Raw genomic sequence first — 22,273 nt, forward strand, 5'->3', positions numbered from 1 at the left:
ACAGACACAGGACTGATGTAATACACCAATACATTACCGTGATACAGAGGTAGTAGTGAAGTAATACACCCTAGACATTACCTTGATTCAGAGACAGGAGTGATGTAATACACCAAGACATTACTTTGGTACAGAAACAGGAGTGATCTAATACACCAAGACATTACCGTGATACAGACCCAGGAGTGATGTAATACACCAAGACATTACCTTGATACAGACAGGAGTGATGTAATACACCAAGACATTACCGTAATACACAGACAGGAGTGAAGTAATACACCCTAGACATTACCTTGATACAGAGACAGGAGTGATGTAATACACCAAGACATTACCGTGATACAGACACAGGAGTGATGTAATACACCAAGACATTACCTTCATACAGAGACGGGAGTGATGTAATGCACAATAGACATTACCTTGATACAGACACAGGAGTGATGTAATGCACCAAGACAATACCGTGATACAGAGTCAGGAGTGATGTAATACACCAAGACATTACCGTGATACAGAGACAGGAGTGATGTACTACACCAAGACATTACCTTGATACACAGACAGGAGTGATGTAATACACCCTAGAGATTACCTTGATACAGAGACTGGAGTGATGTAACACACCAAGACATTACCTTGAATCAGACACAGGAGTGATGTCATACACCCTAGACATTCCCTTCATACAGAGACAGGAGTGATGTAATACACCCTAGACATTACCTTGATACAGAGACAGGAGTGATGTAATACACCAAGACATTACCTTGATACAGAGACAGGAGTGATGTAATACACCAAGACATTACCTTGATACAGACACAGGAGTGATGTAACACACAAAGACATTACTTTGATACATACACAGGAGTGATGTAATACACCAAGACATAACCTTCAATCAGACACAGGAGTGATGTCATACACCCTAGACATTACCTTGATACAGAGACAGGAGTGATGTAATACACCAAGACATTGCCGTGATACAGACACAGGAGTGATGTAATACACCAAGACATTACCTTGACAAAGACACAGGAGTGATGTAATACACCAAGACACTACCTTGATACAGAGACAGGAGTGATGTAATACACCAAGACATTACCTTGATACAGAGACAGGAGTGATGTAATACACCCTAGACATTACCTTGATACAGAGACAGGAGTGATGTAATACACCCTAGACATTACCTTGATACAGACACAGGAGTGATGTAATACACCAAGACATTACCTTCATACAGAGACAGGAGTGATGTAATACACCCTAGAGATTACTTTGATACAGACACAGGAGTGATGTAATACACCAAGACATTAACTTCATACAGACACAGGAGTGATGTAATGCACAATAGACATTACCTTGATACAGACACAGGAGTGATGTAATACACCAAGACAATACCGTGATACAGACGTAGTAGTGAAGTAATACACCCTAGACATCACAGTGATACAGAGACAGGAGTGATGTAATACACCAAGACATTACTGTGATACAGAGACAGCAGTGATGTAATACACCAAGACATTACCTTGATAGAGACACAGGAGTGATGTAATACACCAAGGCAATACCTTAATAGAGACACAGGAGTGATGTAATAGACCAAGACATTACCTTGATACAGAGACAGCAGTGATGTAATACACCCTAGACATTACCTTGATACAGACACAGGAGTGATGTAATACACCAAGACAATACCTTGATACAGAGACAGGAGTGATGTAATACACCAAGACAATACCGTGATACAGAGACAGGAGTGATGTAATACACCCTAGAGATTACCTTGATGGAGACACAGGAGTTATGTAATACACCCTAGACATTACCGTGATACAGAGACAGGATTGATGTAATACACCAAGACATTACCTTGATACAGACACAGGAGTGATGTAATACACCAAGACATTACCTTGATACAGACACAGGAGTGATGTAATACACCAAGACATTGCCGTGATACAGAGACAGGAGTGATGTAATACACCAAGACATTACCTTGATACAGACACAGGAGTGATGTAATACACCAAGACATTACCGTGATACAGAGACATGAGTGATGTGATACACCAAGACATTACCGTGATACAGAGACAGGAGTGACGTAACACACCTGGACATTACCTTGATACAGAGGTAGGAGTGATGTGATACACCAAGAATTTACCTTGATACAGAGAGAGGAGTGATGTAATACACCAAGACATTACTTTGACACAGACACAGGAGTGATGTAATACACTCTAGTCATTACCTTGATACAGAGACAGGAGTGATGTAATACACCCTAGAGATTACCTTGATACAGACACAGAAGTGATGTAATACACCAAGGCATTACCTTGATGGAGACACATGAGTGTTGTAATACACGAAGGCATTACCTTGATAGAGACACAGGAGTGATGTAATACACCAAGACATTACTTTGAAACAGACACAGGAGTGATGAATACACCAAGACATTACCTTGAAACAGACACAGGAGTGATGTAATACACCCTAGACATTACCTTGATACAGAGACAGGAGTGATGTAATACACCAAGACATTACCTTGATACAGACACAGGAGTGATGTAATACACCAAGACATTGCCGTGATACAGACACAGGAGTGATGTAATACACCAAGACACTACCGTGATACAGACACAGGAGTGATGGAATACACCAAGACATTACCTTGATACAGACACAGGAGTGATGTAATACACCAAGACATTACCTTGATACAGAGACAGGAGTGATGTAATACACCAAGACATTTCCGTGAAACAGACCCAGGAGTGATGTAATACACCAAGACAATACCTTGATACAGACACGGGAGTGATGTAATAACCAAGACATTACCTTGATACAGAGACAGGAGTGATGTAATACACCAAGACATTACCTTGATACAGAGACTGGAGTGATGTAATACACCAAGACATTACCGTGATACAGAGACAGGAGTGATGTAATACACCAAGACACTACCTTGATACAGAGACAGGAGTGATGTAATACACCCTAGACATTACCTTCATACAGACACAGGAGTGATGTAACACACCAAGACATTTCCGTGATACAGAGACAGGAGTGATGTAATACACCCTAGAGATTACCTTGATGCAGACACAGGAGTGATGTAGTACACCCTAGACATTACCTTGATAGAGACAAAGGAGTGACGTAATACACCAAGACATTACCTTGATACAGAGACAGCAGTGATGTAATACACCAAGACATTACCTTGATACAGACACAGGAGTGATGTAGTAAACCCTAGATATTACCTTGATACAGAGACAGGAGTGATGTAATACTTTAAGACACTACCTTGATACAGAGACAGGAGTGATGTTATACACCCTAGCCATTACCTTGATACAGACACAGGAGTGATGTAATACACCCTAGACATTACCTTGATACAGACACAGGAGTGATGTAATACACCCTAGACATAACCGTGACACAGACACAGAAGTGATGTAACACACCAAGACATTACCTTGATACAGAGACAGGAGTGATGTAATACACCAAGACATTACCTTGATAGAGAGACAGGACTGATGTGATACACCAAGACATTGCCGTGATACAGAGACAGGAGTGATGTAATACACCAAGACATTACCTTGAAACAGACACAGGAGTGATGTAATACACCAAGACATTACCGTGATACAGAGACAGGAGTGATGTGATACACCAAGACATTACCGTGATACAGAGACAGGAGTGACGTAACACACCAAGACATTACCTTTATACAGAGGTAGGAGTGATGTGATACACCAAGACATTACCTTGATACAGAGACAGGAGTGATGTAATACACCAAGACAATACCTTGATACAGGGACAGGAGTGATGTAATACACCAAGACATTACCGTAAAACAGACCCAGGAGTGATGTAGTACACCAAGACATTACCTTGATACAGACACGGGAGTGATGTAATACACCAAGACATTACCTTGATCCAGAGACAGGAGTGATGTAATACACCAAGACATTACTGTGAAACAGACCCAGGAGTAATGTAGTACACCAAGACATTACCTTGATACAGACACGGGAGTGATGTAATACACCAAGACATTACCTTGATACAGACACAGGAGTGATGTAATACACCAAGACACTACCTTGATACAGAGACAGGAGTGATGTAATACACAAAGACAATACCTTGATACAGAGACAGGAGTGATGTAATACACCCTAGACATTACCTTGACACAGAGACAGGAGTGATGTAATACACCCTAGACAGTACCTTGATACAGACACAGGAGTGATGTAATACACCAAGACATTACCTTCATACAGAGACAGGAGTGATGTAATACACCCTAGAGATTACCTTGATACAGAGACTGGAGTGATGTAACACACCAAGACATTACCTTGAATCAGACACAGGAGTGATGTCATACACCCTAGACATTACCTTCATACAGAGACAGGAGTGATGTAATACACCCTAGACATTACCTTGATACAGAGACAGGAGTGATGTAATACACCAAGACATTTCCTTGATACAGAGACAGGAGTGATGTAATACACCAAGACATTACCTTGATACAGACACAGGAGTGATGTAACACACAAAGACATTACTTTGATACATACACAGGAGTGATGTAATACACCAAGACATAACCATGAATCAGACACAGGAGTGATGTCATACACCCTAGACATTACCTTGATACAGAGACAGGAGTGATGTAATACACCAAGACATTGCCGTGATACAGACACAGGAGTGATGTAATACACCAAGACATTACCGTGATACAGACACAGCAGTGATGTAATACACCAAGACATTACCTTGACAAAGACACAGGAGTGATGTAATACACCAAGACATTACCTTGATAAAGGGACAGGAGTGATGTAATACACCAAGACATTGCCGTGATACAGAGACAGGAGTGATGTAATACACCAAGACATTACCTTGAAACAGACACAGGAGTGATGTAATACACCAAGACATTACCTTGATACAGAGACAGGAGTGATGTAATACACCAAGACATTACCTTGATAGAGAGACAGGACTGATGTGATACACCAAGACATTGCCGTGATACAGAGACAGGAGTGATGTAATACACCAAGACATTACCTTGAAACAGACACAGGAGTGATGTAATACACCAAGACATTACCGTGATACAGAGACAGGAGTGATGTGAAACACCAAGACATTACCGTGATACAGAGACAGGAGTGACGTAACACACCAAGACATTACCTTCATACAGAGGTAGGAGTGATGTGATACACCAAGACATTACCTTGATACAGAGACAGGAGTGATGTAATACACCAAGACAATACCTTGATACAGGGACAGGAGTGATGTAATACACCAAGACATTACCGTAAAACAGACCCAGGAGTGATGTAGTACACCAAGACATTACCTTGATACAGACACGGGAGTGATGTAATACACCAAGACATTACCTTGATGCAGAGACAGGAGTGATGTAATACACCAAGACATTACTGTGAAACAGACCCAGGAGTAATGTAGTACACCAAGACATTACCTTGATACAGACACGGGAGTGATGTAATACACCAAGACATTACCTTGATACAGAGACAGGAGTGATGTAATACACCAAGACACTACCTTGATACAGAGACAGGAGTGATGTAATACACAAAGACAATACCTTGATACAGAGACAGGAGTGATGTAATACACCCTAGACATTACCTTGACACAGAGACAGGAGTGATGTAATACACCCTAGACAGTACCTTGATACAGACCCAGGAGTGATGTAATACACCAAGACATTACCTTCATACAGAGACAGGAGTGATGTAATACACCCTAGAGATTACCTTGATACAGAGACTGGAGTGATGTAACACACCAAGACATTACCTTGAATCAGACACAGGAGTGATGTCATACACCCTAGACATTACCTTCATACAGAGACAGGAGTGATGTAATACACCCTAGACATTACCTTGATACAGAGACAGGAGTGATGTAATACACCAAGACATTACCTTGATACAGAGACAGGAGTGATGTAATACACCAAGACATTACCTTGATACAGACACAGGAGTGATGTAACACACAAAGACATTACTTTGATACATACACAGGAGTGATGTAATACACCAAGACAAAACCTTGAATCAGACACAGGAGTGATGTCATACACCCTAGACATTACCTTGATACAGAGACAGGAGTGATGTAATACACCAAGACAATGCCGTGATACAGACACAGGAGTGATGTAATACACCAAGACATTACCGTGATACAGACACAGCAGTGATGTAATACACCAAGACATTACCTTGACAAAGACACAGGAGTGATGTAATACACCAAGACATTACCTTGATAAAGGGACAGGAGTGATGTAATACACCAAGACATTACCGTGAAACAGACCCAGCAGTGATGTAGTACACCAAAATATTACCTTGATACAGACACGGGAGTGATGTAATACACCAAGACATTACCTTGATACAGAGACAGGAGTGATGTAATACACCAAGACACTACCTTGATACAGAGACAGGAGTGATGTAATACACCAAGACATTACCTTGATACAGAGACAGGAGTGATGTAATACACCCTAGACATTACCTTGATACAGAGACAGGAGTGATGTAATACACCCTAGACACTACCTTGATACAGACACAGGAGTGATGTAATACACCAAGACATTACCTTCATACAGAGACAGGAGTGATGTAATACACCCTAGAGATTACTTTGATACAGACACAGGAGTGATGTAATACACCAAGACATTAACTTCATACAGAGACAGGAGTGATGTAATGCACAATAGACATTACCTTGATACAGACACAGGAGTGATGTAATACACCAAGACAATACCGTGATACAGACGTAGCAGTGAAGTAATACACCCTAGACATTACCGTGATACAGAGACAGGAGTGATGTAATACACCAAGACATTACCGTGATACAGAGACAGCAGTGATGTAATACACCAAGACATTACCTTGATAGAGAGACAGGAGTGATGTAATACACCAAGGCAATACCTTGATAGAGACACAGGAGTGATGTAATAGACCAAGACATTACCTTGATACAGAGACAGCAGTGATGTAATACACCCTAGACATTACCTTGATACAGACACAGGAGTGATGTAATACACCAAGACAATACCTTGATACAGACACAGGAGTGATGTAATACACCAAGACAATACCGTGATACAGAGACAGGAGTGATGTAATACACCCTAGAGATTACCTTGATGGAGACACAGGAGTTATGTAATACACCAAGACATTGCCGTGATACAGAGACAGGAGTGATGTAATACACCAAGACATTACCTTGATACAGACACAGGAGTGATGTAATACACCAAGACATTACCGTGATACAGAGACATGAGTGATGTGATACACCAAGACATTACCGTGATACAGAGACAGGAGTGACGTAACACACCTGGACATTACCTTGATACAGAGGTAGGAGTGATGTGATACACCAAGAATTTACCTTGACACAGACACAGGAGTGATGTAATAAACCAAGACATTACTTTGATACAGACACAGGAGTGATGTAATACACTCTAGTCATTACCTTGATACAGAGACAGGAGTGATGTAATCCACCCTAGAGATTACCTTGATACAGACACAGGAGTGATGTAATACACCAAGGCATTACCTTGATGGAGACACAGGAGTGTTGTAATACACGAAGGCATTACCTTGATAGAGACACAGGAGTGATGTAATACACCAAGACATTACTTTGAAACAGACACAGGAGTGATGTAATACACCAAGACATTACCTTGAAACAGACACAGGAGTGATGTAATACACCCCAGACATTACCTTGATACAGAGACAGGAGTGATGTAATACACCAAGACATTACCTTGATACAGACACAGGAGTGATGTAATACACCAAGACATTGCCGTGATACAGACACAGGAGTGATGTAATACACCAAGACACTACCGTGATACAGACACAGGAGTGATGTAATACACCAAGACATTACCTTGATACAGACACAGGAGTGATGTAATACACCAAGATATTACCTTGATACAGCGACAGAAGTGATGTAATACACCAAGACATTACCTTGATACAGACACAGGAGTGATGTAACACACAAAGACAATACCTTGATACAGACACGGGAGTGATGTAATAACCAAGACATTACCTTGATACACAGACAGGAGTGATGTAATACACCAAGACATTACCTTGATACAGAGACTGGAGTGATGTAATACACCAAGACATTACCGTGATACAGAGACAGGAGTGATGTAATACACCAAGACACTACCTTGATACAGAGACAGGAGTGATGTAATACACCCTAGACATTACCTTCATACAGACACAGGAGTGATGTAACACACCAAGACATTTCCGTGATACAGAGACAGGAGTGATGTAATACACCCTAGAGATTACCTTGATGCAGACACAGGAGTGATGTAGTACACCCTAGACATTACCTTGATAGAGACAAAGGAGTGACGTAATACACCAAGACATTACCTTGATACAGAGACAGCAGTGATGTAATACACCAAGACATTACCTTGATACAGACACAGGAGTGATGTAGTAAACCCTAGATATTACCTTGATACAGAGACAGGAGTGATGTAATACTTTAAGACACTACCTTGATACAGAGACAGGAGTGATGTAATACACCCTAGCCATTACCTTGATACAGACACAGGAGTGATGTAATACACCCTAGACACTACCTTGATACAGACACAGGAGTGATGTAATACACCCTAGACATTACCTTGATAGAGACAAAGGAGTGATGTAATACACCAAGACATTACCTTGATACAGAGACAGCAGTGATGTAATACACCAAGACATTACCTTGATACAGACACAGGAGTGATGTAGTAAACCCTAGACATTACCTTGATACAGAGACAGGAGTGATGTAATACATCAAGACATTACCTTGATACAGAGACAGGAGTGATGTAATACACCCTAGCCATTACCTTGATACAGACACAGGAGTGATGTAATACACCAGGACATTGCCTTGATATAGACACAGGAGTGATGTAATACACCCTAGACATTACCTTGATACAGACACAGGAGTGATGTAATACACCAAGACATTACCTTCATACAGAGACAGGAGTGATGTAATGCACAATAGACATTACCTTGATACAGACACAGGAGTGATGTAATACACCAAGACAACACCGTGATACAGACGTAGTAGTGAAGTAATACACCCTAGACATTACCTTGATACAGAGACAGGATTGGTGTAATACACCAAGACATTACCGTGATACAGAGACAGCAGTAATGTAATACACCAAGAGATTACCTTGATAGAGACACAGGAGTGATGTAATACATCAAGACATTACCTTGATACAGAGACAGGAGTGATGTAGTACACCAAGACATTACCTTGATACAGACACAGGAGTGATGTAATAAACCCTAGACATTACCTTGATACAGAGACAGGAGTGATGTAATACACCAAGACATTACCTTGATACAGAGACAGGAGTGATGTAATACACCCTAGACATTACCTTGATACAGACACAGGAGTGATGTAACACACCAAGACATTACCTTGATACAGACACAAGAGTGATGTAATACACTCTAGACATTACCTTGATACAGAGACAGGAGTGATGTAATACACCCTAGAGAAAACCTTGATACAGACACAGGAGTGATGTAACACACCAAGGCATTACCTTGATGGAGACACAGGAGTGTTCTAATACACGAAGGCATTACCTTGATAGAGACACAGGAGTGATGTAATACACCAAGACATTACTTTGATACAGACACAGGAGTGATGTAATACACCAAGACATTATCTTGAAACAGACACAGGAGTGATGTAATACACCCTAGACATTACCTTGATACAGAGACAGGAGTGATGTAATACACCAACACATTACCTTGATACAGACACAGGAGTGATGTAATACACCAAGACATTGCCGTGATACAGACACAGGAGTGATGTAATACACCAAGACATTACCGTGATACAGACACAGGAGTGATGTAATACACCAAGACATTACCTTGATACAGACACAGGAGTGATGTAATACACCAAGACATTACCTTGATACAGCGACAGGAGTGATGTAATACACCAAGACATTGCCGTGAAACAGACCCAGGAGTGATGTAATACACCAAGACAATACCTTGATGCAGACACGGGAGTGATGTAATAACTAAGACATTACCTTGAAACAGAGACAGGAGTGATGTAATACACCAAGACATTACCTTGATACAGAGACTGGAGTGATGTAATACACCAAGACATTACCGTGATACAGAGACAGGAGTGATGTAATACACCCTAGACATTACCTTGATACAGAGACAGGAGTGATGTAATACACCATAGACATTACCTTGATACAGACACAGGAGTGATGTAATACACCAAGACATTACCGTGATACAGAGACAGGAGTGATGTAATACACCCCAGAGATTGCCTTGTTGCAGACACAGGAGTGATGTAATACACCCTAGACATTACCTTGATAGAGACAAAGGAGTGATGTAATACACCAAGACATTACCTTGATACAGAGACAGGAGTGATGTAATACATCAAGACATTACCTTGATGCAGAGACAGGAGTGATGTAATACACCCTAGCCATTACCTTGATACAGACACAGGAGTGATGTAATACACCAAGACATTACCGTGATACAGAGACAGGAGTGATATAATACACCCTAGAGATTACCTTGATGCAGACACAGGAGTGATGTATTACACCCTAGACATTACCGTGATACAGAGACAGGAGTGATGTAATACACCAGGACATTGCCTTGATATAGACACAGGAGTGATGTGATACACCCTAGACATTACCTTGATACAGAGACAACAGTGATGTAATACACCAAGACATTACCTTGATAGAGACACAGGAGTGATGTAATACACCAAGGCATTACCTTGATAGAGACACAGGAGTGATGTAATACACCCTAGACATTACCTTGATACAGAGACAGCACTGATGTAATACACCAAGACATTACCTTGATAGAGACACAGGTGTGATGTAATACACCAAGGCATTACCTTGATAGAGACACAGGAGTGATGTAATACACCCCAGACATTACCTTGATACAGACACAGGAGTGATGTAACACACCAAGACATTACCTTGATACAGACACAGGAGTGATGTACTACACCAAGACATTACCGTGATACAGAGACAGGAGTGATGTAATACACCAAGACATTGCCTTGATACAGAGACAGGAGTGATGTAATACACCCTAGACATTACCGTGATACAGACACAGGAGTGATGTAATACACCAAGACATTACCTTGACACAGACACAGGAGTGATGTAATACACCCTAGAGATTACCTTGATACAGACACAGAAGTGATGTAATACACCAAGGCATTACCTTGATGGAGACACATGAGTGTTGTAATACACGAAGGCATTACCTTGATAGAGACACAGGAGTGATGTAATACACCAAGACATTACTTTGAAACAGACACAGGAGTGATGTAATACACCAAGACATTACCTTGAAACAGACACAGGAGTGATGTAATACACCCTAGACATTACCTTGATACAGAGACAGGAGTGATGTAATACACCAAGACATTACCTTGATACAGACACAGGAGTGATGTAATACACCAAGACATTGCCGTGATACAGACACAGGAGTGATGTAATACACCAAGGCATTACCTTGATAGAGACACAGGAGTGATGTAATACACCCTAGACATTACCTTGATACAGAGACAGCACTGATGTAATACACCAAGACATTACCTTGATAGAGACACAGGTGTGATGTAATACACCAAGGCATTACCTTGATAGAGACACAGGAGTGATGTAATACACCCCAGACATTACCTTGATACAGACACAGGAGTGATGTAACACACCAAGACATTACCTTGATACAGACACAGGAGTGATGTACTACACCAAGACATTACCGTGATACAGAGACAGGAGTGATGTAATACACCAAGACATTGCCTTGATACAGAGACAGGAGTGATGTAATACACCCTAGACATTACCGTGATACAGACACAGGAGTGATGTAATACACCAAGACATTACCTTGACACAGACACAGGAGTGATGTAATACACCCTAGACATTACCGTGATACAGACACAAGAGTGATGTAATACACCAAGACATTACCTTGATACAGACACAGGAGTGATGTAATACACCAAGACATTACCTTGATACACAGACAGGAGTGATGTAATACACCAAGACATTACCGTGATACAGAGACAGGAGTGATGTAATGCACCCTAGACATTACCGTGATACAGAGACAGGAGTGATGTAATACACCAAGACATTATCTTGATACAGAGACAGGAGTGATGTAATACACCAAGACATTACCTTGATACAGACACATCAGTGATGTAATACACCAAGACATTACTTTGATACAGAGACAGGAGTGATGTAATACACCAACACGTTACCTTGATACAGACACAGAAGTGATGTAATACACCAAGACATTACCTTGATACAGAGACAGGAGTGATGTAATACATCCTTGACAGTACCTTGATACAGACACAGGAGTGATGAAGTAAACCCGATACATTACATTGATACAGAGACAGGATCTTGCCAAATGCTTCCTAGATATAAAGGCATAGTGAAGTGGTTGCGAAAAGGTTTCTCGATATTAAGAAATGGTGATGTGTTGTAAATGGTCCCTCGATGTTAGGAAATGGTGATGCTTTTGCCAAGTGGTTCATCGGTATAAACAAACGGTGATGTGTTTGCCGAATGTTTCTTCTGTATTAAGAAATGGTGACGAGTTTGCCAAATGTTATCTGGGTATAAAGAAACGTTGATGTGTTTGCCAAATGTTTCCTCGGTATTAAGAAACGGTGACTTTTTTGCCAAATGTTGTCTCGGTATAAAGAAACGTTAGTGTTTTTGCCAAATGTTTCCTCAGTATTAAGAAACAGTGATGTGTTTGCCAAATGTTTCCTCGGTATTACGAAATGGTGACGTGTTTGCCAAATGTTATCTCAGTATAGAGAAACGTTGATGGGTTTGCCAAATGTTTCCTCAGTATTAAGAAATGGTGATGTGTTTGCCAAATGTTTGCTCGGTATTAAGAAACGGTGATGAGTTTGCCAAATGTTTTCTGAGTATAAAGAAACGTTGATGTGTTTGCCAAATGTTTCTTCAGTATTTAGAAATGGTGATGTTTTTGCCAAATGTTTCCTCAGTATTTAGAAACAGTGACGTGGTTGCCAAATGTTTCCTCGGTATTACGAAACGGTGACTTTTTTGCCAAATGTTTCCTCAGTATTAAGAAACAGTGATGTGTTTGCCAAATGTTTCCTCGGTATTACGAAACGGTGACGTGTTTGTCAAATGTTTTCTCAGTATAAAGAAACGTTAGTGTGTTTGCCAAATGTTTCTTCGGTATTAAGAAACGGTGACGTGTTTGCCAAATGTTTCCTCGGTAGTAAGAAACGTTGACGTGTTTGCCAAATGTTTCCTCTGTGGTACGAAACGGTGACGTGTTTGCCAAATGTTTCTTCGGTATTAAGAAACGGTGACGTGTTTGCCAAATGTTTCTTCGGTATTGCGAAACGGTGACGAGTTTGCCAAATGTTATCTGAGTATAAAGAAACGTTGATGTGTTTGCCAAATGTTTCCTCGGTAGTAAGAAATGGTGACGTGTTTGCCAAATGTTTCTTCGGTATTAAGAAACGGTGACTTTTTTTGCCAAATGTTGTCTCGGTATAAAGAAACGTTAGTGTTTTTGCCAAATGTTTCCTCAGTATTAAGAAATGGTGATGTGTTTGCCAAATGTTTGCTCGGTATTAAGAAACGGTGACGAGTTTGCCAAATGTTATCTGAGTATAAAGAAACGTTGATGTGTTTGCCAAATGTTTCTTCGGTATAAAGAAACGGTGACGTGTTTGCCAAATGTTTCCTCGGTAGTAAGAAACGGTGACGTGTTTGCCAAATGTTTGCTCGGTAGTAAGAAACGGTGACGTGTTTGCCGAATGTTTCTTCGGTATTAAGAAATGGTGACGAGTTTGCCAAATGTTATCTGAGTATAAAGAAACGTTGATGTGTTTGCCAAATGTTTCCTCGGTAGTAAGAAATGGTGACGTGTTTGCCAAATGTTTCTTCGGTATTAAGAAACGGTGACTTTTTTTGCCAAATGTTGTCTCGGTATAAAGAAACGTTAGTGTTTTTGCCAAATGTTTCCTCAGTATTAAGAAATGGTGATGTGTTTGCCAAATGTTTGCTCGGTATTAAGAAACGGTGACGAGTTTGCCAAATGTTATCTGAGTATAAAGAAACGTTGATGTGTTTGCCAAATGTTTCTTCGGTATAAAGAAACGGTGACGTGTTTGCCAAATGTTTCCTCGGTAGTAAGAAACGGTGACGTGTTTGCCAAATGTTTGCTCGGTAGTAAGAAACGGTGACGTGTTTGCCAAATGTTTCTTCGGTATTAAGAAATGGTGACGAGTTTGCCAAATGTTATCTGAGTATAAAGAAACGTTGATGTGTTTGCCAAATGTTTCCTCGGTAGTAAGAAATGGTGACGTGTTTGCCAAATGTTTCTTCGGTATTAAGAAACGGTGACTTTTTTTGCCAAATGTTGTCTCGGTATAAAGAAACGTTAGTGTTTTTGCCAAATGTTTCCTCAGTATTAAGAAATGGTGATGTGTTTGCCAAATGTGGCAATCTCAGAACAAATGTTTGTTTTCGTAAAGTAGCCATTTGGTCGTTTTACTATGTTTTAGACCTGTCTTCTCTATAGAGGTGAGCACGTATTTCTATTTGCAGCACATGTCATGATTAAGTAACAAATGTAAGACTGTATGGCCAAATGGCGCCGCGAGGTAACACGCAGTAAGGATACTAAAGAAACACAAAAAAACAACATTTTTGGAAGCACAGTCTTTGATATTTATTATGGCTTAGAGTTACAACATGACGTCATTTTTCAAGAGCTGAACCTGCTGCTTCCGTCTGGTCACTACAACAGAAAAGAATGCAAGCTTCTCTGAGTCTGGCGACTTTTTGAAAGTGAAGCGCAAAAACATGGCAAAAACAGTAATATGTTCAGCTAAATGTGCTTGTTTCACTTAATCCGTTTAATACAGTGACGAAACCAAGCATGCGTTGTGATAGTGACATATTACTGAGAGTGGGGATGCTGGTCTAAATCAGCATTTCGTAAAAAGCATTTTGTGGAGTGTAAATGAACATTTTCGATTTTGCGTTTCTGTGGCTATCTAGAAAATGTCCTACTTGAAGACTTCGTGCACATTGGTGGACCTGTCATTCTGCTTGTAGTATGACGCTACTCTTCAAGCGAAGAATCATCACTGCAATAGAAGAAAATACAATAATACAATAGATACAAAGCACGAATACAAGCATGCAGGTGACAGTTCAGACAGACGTGATGTTAAAGATCACATGCAACCAAAAAATCAAACATAATTAAATTACAGTTATCACTTCTTCATGATATCTACAATGCATTGGTGATTGTGAAAAAAAACAACAAATAAATAAAATTATAAGCATGCAATCGCAAATCAAAAGTAATATTTTGTACCTGGATTTAACTCCCTCAAAACGAAGCAGCCGCGATACCGAACCCAGTCAGGGCCCGTGGGTGTGCACTCATGTTTCACGACGCCTTGTCATTGTCATTGTATCGTAACGGATACGGTTAGCCGGCTCTTTGGTCATGGCTTGTAAGCCCGATAGGTGTTAATTTCAAATTGCAAAAGGTCAGTAACTGTAGTGCATATTGTCATTCGCAGACAGGCAAGCAGACCTATAGGTGTCAATAAACCAGACATTCAGTTTTACACTGTGGCAGATTGCGCTCCGTCTGTGCACATTTGTCTTTTCTAGAATACGGTACATAGATAGATCTTCTGGTGTACTATAGTCCTTCCTCTGCACTATAGTCCCTGACATGGTGGACACATGCCATTTGTGTAGGACGATGACCACTCTGTTGCTCACAGCACCATCTGATCCAGATCCATTTTACTTATATACAAAACGCTTCAGTATAGCTGGAATATTGCTGAATGTGGCATAAAATCAAACTCAGTCACTCACTCACTCAATGCTACATACACTTCACGATATAGTCATAACTAATTTACATATTCATGAAAAGTATCTTGCCATTGCGGGGGATACTGACGACTTTGTTTTTTTGCTTAATGTGGTTGCTGCAAAATGTAGTATTGTGATAGTAATGTGTTTTCAAGAGGTATTGGCAATAATGATTGTCGTGTCACGTGACACACGTCCCCATCAGCACCTAGTGTGATCACCCCCCGGTGTCACCTGAATCGGGAGCTATGGAATTTGTCCTGTGAAATATCCCTTCCTTATTACCCACGAGGGCGAACATATCAGGGTTCATATTTTTCATACGATGCTCTGTCATGGTGATGTGACGTCATGAACGATGCTTTGACGCCACGTTTCTTTTTTGACGTTTCGTTCTACATGTGGCGACGGCGGGTAACCAGTCCGTGTTTGAAAGTAGATTAGGGTTTATTTTCCTCAAATTAACGACTTCGGTAATAAACACAATGTTATATCGGTGCCCATAACATGCTGAGTTTACGATACTCGTGCCTAAACATCGATATATCCCTCTCTCTCTCGCTCGGGAAATATCACTATTTAGGCACTCGTGTCGTAAACATAGCATGGCATGGACACTCATATATAATATCCTCTATTTCTTCCTGCAAGGTGTGGTAAATTTTGTAATTGTCTGTGGTGACGTCTCAGGTGTTTCATTAACAAAATCAATATGCTCGATGTATTACATTTTGTAAAATTTATGTACTGGACTTAAAGTCAGCATTTTCTTCCAGCGTGACTGTCAGGCTGTAGGTGTCTCTGTGGTTATATTGCAATTTCAGAAATATGATTTAGTTCTCCACAAGAAACTGTTCACATACCTTTCTTCAATGATTCGTGCACCTTGGTCTACCAGTCTAGCGTTCAAGACAGGCACATTCCTTCTCGAGAGAGTAGCTTCATGTGCAAATTCATCGTCCATCTTGGCAATAAAGTCCAGGCCTCTCTGGTAAGTGACATCCACACCAGCGACAAGAACGATCAGAATGAGAATCACGTACCGCATTATACTGAAATGACGAAATATGATCCTTGGTTTGTCAATCCACAAGCATTCACTGATGTGTAATACAATTACATACAAAAACATTACTGGTACAATTCAAAAATCAGATCTTCCTTCTAAGATCCACTGCAGTTAATTTCATTTGGAATCACAATGAAATACTAAACCAGTGCTAAAAATGAAAGTATTCTGCAAAATATTACATCAAAAGAAGACACAGTCATCAATATCCCCCACATTACCTCCAATTTCAGTCTAAGCAACGCTTGTTGCCATAGAAACGCGAAAAATATTTTATTAAGAATACCCAAACTATCAAAAGGCACTAATACACCACCATCTATCTATGTGCCAAGTTTGGTGAAGAAATGTTGAATGATTTTAAAGCTCTGCTCCGGAAAAGATAACGAAATTAAAAATGAATCATATTGAGCCATGTGACACACAGTTCCTGGAGACAGGAGACATCAGTTCCTGGAACAAACGTCAAAATATGTTAACGAATCGCCTGAACGTTGCAAAAAATCCCAGTCGTGTTTTTCTTATGTTAGACTAAATGCACGTGTATACTGACGGACGGACTGATGCAGCAGTAAAAGAAAGCAACACATAGGTGAGGCAAATGGAAAGAGGGAGAGCTGTCGGAATGACCCAACATGAAGCTAACCACGCTGTCATTGCGGGAACCTTCGCGTGCACGCTAGCAACTGTCATCAGACGGATGACGACAACAGGCAGTATGTCAGACAGTTTTAGGAGTGGTGGATCCCATGTGACAACGCTTGGTGGTAGTCGACACATCCGAACAATTCATCTGAGAAATCGTTTTCCAACGGCAACAGAGACAGAGCTAGGACACCGTAGCAGTCGCCATACATTGTACCGACGCGTACCGAACATTGTATTCGAGCACGTCGACCCCATGGCGGAGTGCATGCATATGACTCTTCAAAACCGACGGTCGTTGATTACATGAGCTCGACGGACTCACGTCGACAGACGCCTGATAGGCATCGTGTGATGTTCACAAAACAGAGTACATATTGCCTGTACAATAGCGGCGGCCGTTAAGTCAACGTTTAGCATCATATGGGTTCTGATCCATTTGGAGCCCGTTCACACTATTCCTGCAAATGTCTTTCAGTATCAGTCAAACGGTACTTTCAGTATCAGTCAAACGGTACTTTCAGTATCAGTCAAACGGTACTTTCAGTATCAGTCAAACGGTACTTTCGATTTTATATGGAATGAAATTGTGTACAGATACTGAAGAACTGGATTGATTTTAAACAGATTTCATTCAAGTTTGGTCAAAATCATTGTGTTGTTCCTTTTCAGTTTTGATATATTTACGTTCACTGTATTAGTGACGCTTCGCCAAAAACACTTTACAAAATAACGCATGAAACAAAACCCTTTCACCATGTCAGGTCAGACACACACAGCCTTATCACGTCAGGTCAGACACACACAGCCTTACCTCGTCAGGTCAGACACACACATCTTTACCTTGTCAGGTCAGATACACACAGCCTTCCACGTCAGGTCAGACACACACAGCCTTACCACGTCAGGTCAGACACACACACATCATTACCTCGTCAGGTCAGATACACACAGCCTTATCACGTCAGGTCAGACACACACATCTTTACCTCGTCAAGTCAGATACACACAGCCTTACCTCGTCAGGTCAGATACACACGGCTTTGCCTTTTCAGCTGACTTGAATCTTTTGAGTCTCCAGCAGTATTTATACACCCTGGAACATATAGTTATGATGTGTTAGATACCAATCATTGTAACATTCACAACATTATTCTGAGACCGTACGATACCAATCTTTTTGAAGAATGTTATCAACGGAGTACTTCAATTTTATATACGATGCTTCACGTCTGTTATTGATGAACAGGGATATTTCCATGGCTCAAACATGAACCTTACATTCTCTTAATAAAGGATCATTTATCAATGCCATGCTGATTCACATGAAGTACCTTTGTCTCATATTGTAACGTCGGTATCATTGTTGTCATGGAAACGACAATGAATGCTTTTACAAACTGTGATCCCATTCATAAAGTACCCTTGAAGTGCTACATCTATTTTCAAGAATGGAAGACTGATGATGATGATCTGATTCTGGTGTTTTTATATCAGATGTTTTTATGTACACAGATGGGCCTGTGAAACACATCAAGACTCGTGCCAATCTAAATAACTGCATGCTTTGTGATACTGATTAAATGTGATCTACTTTTATTTCCTGATCACATATAATGTTTCAATGATTTCATTATACATTTGAACAATATCTGACTAGAAAGACTAGAAACATACAGGTGACAGACGGAGCGTGTGGCTATCAGTTAGGATTAACAATAAAAAGTAACTGTATCGTTATCCTTTATTACGACATAAACTTTTTATGTGTTGAAGGATGAACAGGTTGAAGTGGTTCAATACAACAAATGTTTTGGCGAAATATTTCCATTGAGATCTAATTGAATTTTTTATATAATTCTTTCATTCTGATTGGCCGAACTGGTCACATACTACTGTATTGAAATATAATATACTACAAACAAAAGGTATGGGAGCACCCTAAAATTTGATAAACTTGAACGTGATGAGGTCATTCATACTCTAAGGTTTATGCAACGTATGGTGTGTTTAATGGGCACTTTAAACGTGACGTTAGAACTCAGTAGAAGTAACATATTGAGTATTCGTTCAGTTTGAGTAAAATGAAATTGTGTCAAAAACAGCAAAATCATTTGTAATGAAACACACCAGCACAATGTTTGATTCAAACACCCAAACACAGCAGCCCAGTGCATGTGGAAGACTTCCTATGCAGCTAATAGCAACTAGCAGTGAATCGGTTCCAAAAGGGCTTGGGCACAAGATATTAGCCATCTGCCCTTGATGGGTTTTTTACTGATTCTTCCAGAGTGAGGTCTGCCATGTACTCTACCAATAGCCTAGTCCCTCAGTCTAGGAAGGACCGAAGGTTGTAACATGTCGCCTAAAGTTCCCATTAAGCACACAAAAAGCGGCATTTACCTTGAATTATTGATGGACTCATCACTTTTAGTATATGTATGACTTTCAAATTTTAGCATGTTCCATACGTTTTGTTTGTAGTATATTTATTAATGTTACCTTTGTTTGTTTTTGCAGTATGGGATACCTCTGACTGCATGTTCTAACGTGACGTTTTGCTGACTAGAGTAATCTCCCTTTGACAAAGGATCATCACTACAGTAGCCAATGAAAACATTATGTAGGTTATTGTCATCTCGTGGGTTTGACAGTGTACTCTCCGGCATGTTTAGACATTGCAACCGCATTAACCGATTGCCTGACAGATCTTGGGCCATAATATGCTATCGTATATCTCGATGCTACAACCCTGCACTGCAAGTCTAATGGCAGTACCATGTTCAGAGATCTACAGTTTTCAGTGAAAACTAATGGATTGTGAGACATCTGTTACAATCACATTGTGAAATCAAAACTTTCGTGAAATCACCAAATATTTCAGTCATTTTGTAAAAAGACTAAGAGGGTCAGCCGTTTCAAGTCATTTGGGGTAACACCAATAAATATACTTCAGTCATCTCATGAAATAGAATTTCATCTATATGTAGCGCAAATGGGGTTGTGCACCATAGTCTTCTTACTCGTACATGCGAGCGAAGCGAGCAAAGGTTGGCAACGTTCTACTCTCGCTTCGGTTTGAAAAATATTTTTCATGTCAAAATAAAATATCGCCACCATTCTTCGCCGGGTTGTGCTGTCACATTTCCAACTCCATGTGGAGCAATTACTCACGTGGAATATTTTTATTCAACATTTTAGTCGTGGTATATCAGATCTGTCTTTGCCTCCATTGTCCCTTCTAGCTTCTGGTTCAACGTAGTGAAGGAACATTAGGGTATTATTCCATATGGAATTCTTACAGTTACATCCCTTTCATTATTCTCCCATTACGCCAGAAGTGTTTTTATGTGGAATAAATGTTACGAAAATTCTAACAATAGCGACGACAGATACGACAAATACATTCCAACACGTTCATGATAAATTTCCACAATATGGCATTTCTTTTTAATTCCTGCCTATTCTTGCTCCGTCACGTTCAACCGGAAGCTGGCAGGGGGAACCAAGTGAGGAAATGTGAGTGTACCTTTGATGGTGGTCATATTGTATTTTGACATGAAAAATATTTTTCGATCCGAAGCTAGAGAAGTAGGTTGCCAAGAAGACTTCAAATTCTCTGTGTTCCATTTGCGCTACAGTTTGCCTGTCTATATGTAGTGGACGGGGCTTTGTGAGGAGTGGCTGCTTTGGACACAGCAAGTGTCAGACAAGCATGTGTAAATGCTTCAAAGCCAAGCTGAAGTGCAACAGTCGCTATCACAATAGTTTTAACTGTTAGTGACAATAGGTGATGTTGAAATCGTGATCCACTTTTGTAGATTAAGGTCTTAAGTGAAATTTCATGAAATGACTAAAGTACATTGATTGGTGTTGCACAAGGTAACGCGAAATGACTGATGCTGTTAGTCATTTCCGGACGGCGGGGTAGCGTAGTGGTTAAAGCGTTGGATCATCAAGCCTAAGACAAGGGTTCGAATCCCCACATGATTACAGTATGTGAAGCTCATTTCTGGGGTACCCCACCGTGATGTTGCTGGAATATTGCTAAAAACGCGTAAAACCAAACTCAGCCAATCAGAAATGAGTAAAATATTTAGCCTTTTCACGAAATGATTTCACAGTCTTTTCAGATGTACTGTGGAATCACTGAATAATAACACATAGTGGACCAGAATCACAAGCAATCAATATCACAAAGTACACCTTACTGTGGCTGGTATTATTTATGATAACCTTCT

At 40.3% G+C, this 22,273-nt stretch overlaps 1 long non-coding RNA gene across 1 annotated transcript; it reads right to left on the reverse strand.

The window, feature by feature from the left end:
* Positions 1 to 15,118: 15,118 nt before the first annotated feature.
* On the reverse strand, positions 15,119 to 19,098 carry LOC137260233 (uncharacterized). The gene is made up of 4 exons (XR_010954742.1): positions 19,051 to 19,098; positions 17,182 to 17,370; positions 15,488 to 15,564; positions 15,119 to 15,212 (listed from the first exon to the last, which is right to left on the reverse strand). It is a non-coding gene; the product is annotated as an uncharacterized lncRNA (long non-coding RNA).
* Positions 19,099 to 22,273: the final 3,175 nt, after the last annotated feature.

Source organism: Haliotis asinina, chromosome 13 (genome assembly GCF_037392515.1).
Source record: "Haliotis asinina isolate JCU_RB_2024 chromosome 13, JCU_Hal_asi_v2, whole genome shotgun sequence".
Lineage (NCBI taxonomy): Eukaryota > Metazoa > Mollusca > Gastropoda > Lepetellida > Haliotidae > Haliotis > Haliotis asinina.